The sequence below is a fragment of the Camelina sativa genome, chromosome 15, assembly GCF_030686135.1.
Source record: "Camelina sativa cultivar CO46 ecotype springtype chromosome 15, ASM3068613v1".
NCBI classification, from domain to species: domain Eukaryota; kingdom Viridiplantae; phylum Streptophyta; class Magnoliopsida; order Brassicales; family Brassicaceae; genus Camelina; species Camelina sativa.
This window is the reverse complement of record NC_141894.1, coordinates 25,084,772-25,088,857: the sequence shown is the minus strand read 5'-3', so window position 1 is coordinate 25,088,857 and position 4,086 is coordinate 25,084,772. Positions and strand designations below refer to the sequence as shown.

General features: G+C 29.5%; 1 long non-coding RNA gene across 1 annotated transcript; it reads right to left on the bottom strand.

Annotated features, from left to right (window-relative positions):
- Positions 1-263: 263 nt before the first annotated feature.
- On the bottom strand, positions 264-3,108 carry LOC147927077 (uncharacterized). Its single transcript, XR_015581946.1, has 3 exons — positions 2,939-3,108; positions 1,015-1,096; positions 264-610 (listed from the first exon to the last, which is right to left on the bottom strand). It is a non-coding gene; the product is annotated as an uncharacterized LOC147927077 (long non-coding RNA).
- Positions 3,109-4,086: the final 978 nt, after the last annotated feature.

Here is a 4,086-nt window from a genome sequence, read left to right as displayed (position 1 = left end):
TATATTTTTAAAATATAATAAATGTTGTATCTTAGTTTTAAAATATATATGTCATTATTAAATGATTTAGGGATGCATATATTTATTCTTAGGTTTATAAATAAAATTAAAGTCTATAATTGTTCTAAATAGTTTATTATTGTTTCCTAAGATTTCTGAAACAATAAATGAAATCAGTTAAAATAATTTCATTAAATAATTTCAAAAATATTGGCTATAAAAACATAAAATCGTTTTATAAAATTTATTATTGTTTAAAAATATTGTTGAAAAATATCTATATTATATTATTTAAGCAACCCTTTAAACAAATAACCCTATCCCATGTGGGATATTACACAAAATCCCACTGTATTTAATTACAAAATATAATAACAGAATCTTAATATTAATTTGTTGTAACCAGAAAATGATTAGCAAAAAATAGCAATCGTATAATTACCTATTACAATAAAACGTTTGGAATAAAAATAAAATGAGCCCATGAGAAGCCCATTTGAAAGACTGCTTATAAAAAATATAAAAAAAAAACGAGAAACAATTAAACCTTAACAATATCCTGGCGTCGCTATGATTCCACTAAAAACTGATTCGCAACCCTAACAATATCCTGCAGTATCTCATCAAAATCACAAAGATTTCAATATCAAAACTACAATCTGACTTTCCACTAATCTATGAATCTGAACAGAGAATATCTTGAATACACAACTACCATATCTACCAAATCGTAAAACCGTTTAAGTACCTGCTGTCAAATATGAGAGCATACATTGAGCATGAAATTAGAAAATATTCCATGTAAGATCTTTTATCTCAAATGATCTTTTCTTGATGATAAGCTTAAACACTTATCCCTTGAAGTGAAAGGTAACCTAAACGCTACTTCATTCTCTATATAAACGGACTATTAGCAATATTCTACAACCCATCACCACAAACACCCGACCAGCTATCCTATTATTTTAAACAAAAGAGTTTCTCAAAGTAAATGGTCTCATGGCTATGATTTACCTTCCTGATGTCAAACCTTACAAAAGCATGTGGCGAGTTCAAGTTAAGGTCCTACACATCTGCTTCCAGTACACTGCCCAATCTGGAGAAACAATGGAGATGGTGTTAGCTGACCACAAGGTAAGTTTGTTTTAAACAAACAAATTATAATAGTTTATTCTATTATTTAATCACCATCAAACACACAATTTTTTAACGACTATGTTTTTTTTTGTTTTACTATCATAACCAGGGCACCAAGATTCATGCTTCCGTCAAGAAATGACTTGTTAGCAAGTTTGAGAGGCAGGTAATAAAAGGTGAGTGGAGAGTCATTGAAAATTTCGGACAACTCAGGTGAGAGGCCAGTTCAGGGTTACTAACCATTCGTTTAAGATGGGTTTTGTGAACAACACTCATGTAACCCCATGTGTCTCCATCTCTGATGATGTGTACCTCACATTGCCCGACTTTCAAAACATCATGGTGGCCGTAGTGTTGTAAGATTAATTTGCAAATGACCTACTTGATGGGGTTTATGATGCTGATGTAAGTACCATTTGCTAGCCGTAGTGTTATAAGATTAATCATAGAGATACTAATATATCGTATGTGTTGCCATTAATGCAGCTCCAAGCACATATGTGGTGAAGTTAGATGAACTTGATGATTCAGAAGGACAAGGCAACCCATCTCAAATCATTTATGGTGATCAGGTAGTTATTTCTTTAATATTATTTATAGACATATATATGATAAATTTTATACTTTTTTGGATAAAGTGCAAAGTGAATTTAATTTGTTTAATGTTCAAATTCAGGATTACATGCTTACCACTAGCAGTGAAGCATCTGCTTCTGATTTTGCTACTCCATCATCAAAGAGAGTTAGAGAAAGCAATGAAGGATACTCAACCAACAAGAAGATTTTCAGGAAATCAATCACGTTAAAAAAAAGAGACGACAAGCTGATGAGTGTGAAGGCAATCAAATTGGAAAAAGTTGAGGAGAAGAAGGGAGTGAAGATTGTGAAAGCAGAAAGTGAAAAACAAAATGAGGATCTCCCTTATGTGGAGGACAATGGAGATAGCAATGATTCAGAATATGTAGGATACTGAATATAAATGACCTGAATCAAGTGGTAGAATAAGGCTTTTGTTATGTTTGGCTTTCATTAGTTTCTTTTTTTCTTTTCAATAAACCATTTTCTATGTAATCAAACTTTACAACCTAGGACTTTCAAACTTTCAAGCTTTCAAAAATAATTCAAGGTTTGTATTTTAAGAGATTTATGGGTTTATGTTTGCTTCTCTTTAAGTTGATTTTCGGGAATTTAATATTTTCTTCTGTTTAAGTTTAACTTAGTTTAAGAACAAGAACCTAATTATAATGCTAAAAAACACATGCAAGAATTGACCCGACAATACTGAAGCCCCTTGAACAAGAACTCTTGATCTTATTGGCTGTAATATGATTTCTTATGTTTTTCAAGGTCTCCTTACTAGCCACCATATCATAGAAGATAGAATCATATGTTTAAAGCTCCTTTTGTAGAGCTGTGAAGTACCAACACACCAAAACCCAAACCGCATATGTCATCATTACAAGAAACTAGAAAACCCCAAAAACGAATATGATTCTAATATTTACCTTCTTGGTTGCATTTGTGGAGCTAATTTAATGTATACAATAAGAAAACTACAATATACTCAATCTCTAGCAATTTATTAGAATCAGACATCGGTTAATACAGTTCGTATCAAATTTAACAATTTGAAAGATTTCCAATTGAAAATAAAAAAAAAAACAAAAATTACAGATTGAAGCTCAATTCGTACTGAACATCTTTAAACTAATTCTTTCAAACATTACATCAGTAAGAAGATTTCTACTAATTATGTCCAAATAATAAACTTACTTGACCTAATTACTGATCCTAAACATACCTCGATTTAGAATCCATCTTGCAATCTCTCGTGACCCAGCAGCAACGGGTTGATTCTCGCATATTTCAGGTTGGACTTTTCGAAAAAGAAATCGATGATTAGAAATATGAAGGAGAGATTTCGTCGAGTTGTAGAGAGAAGAAGAAGAAAAAAATTATTATGTTTGTTTTGCTGGAAAAGAAAGAAAAACATGAAGGGATGAATCTTGGACTGGGCCCTTGACAATGGGCTAAACATACTGAAAAATTATACTTATTGACATCTATTTTGCACTTCGTGAAAAATTAGGTGATGGCCGATGAAAATAATACAAAATAACCCTTATAAGTAAGTAACTACATTACATGCTAATTCTAATATACACAGCTTCAATCATATGTACTAATCTTTATATTGAAAAAAACAATTACTATTATAGGATTCAAAACACACCATAAAATACTATATTATATAATATGTCAAATAATTATAGTAATAGTTATAATCATAATAATCAACAAAAATAATAAAATTGGTTATTTCCCCGCGCTACCAGCGCGGGTCATTATCTAGTTTATAAAATATTTGAAAACTATGATTTTTTTCTGATTTTACAAGACTTTTTGAGTTGAAAAATAAAAGAAAACAATTAATATACACTAAAAAAAAATAACTATGTTAATCTGTAGGGCTGGCATATTTAAAAAATCTGAGTATATCTTGGTGATATCTTTTTTATTTAGAAATTTTTTTGTATAACAATTTATATGATTTTATTTTTTGGTTCTCAAATATGTATATATTCAATGGTATTTTTTATAATATGCCACATGATAGTAGGGTTAAAATTTAACAATATTGCTTAAATAAGTATATAGAGATTTATAAGAAAGTAATAAAAGAAATAAAAATGTTGTTTCTCTTTTTTTCATTAGTTCTGATCCATATTTTTTCTTTGAATCTATTTTAGCTTTGTTTTTACTTAATTTTACTTTATGTTTTGAGTAAATTTAAGTGTTTCTATTTTAGTTTTGTTTCTATTCATATGTATTGGCAAAAGACGTAGATTTTTTTTTTTTTTTTTTTTGGTCAAAGACGTAGATTCAGAACAAGTATTCTCTGTAGTAATCCTTCAATTATCTGTAACAAGAAGCTTTGTAAGTAAAAAG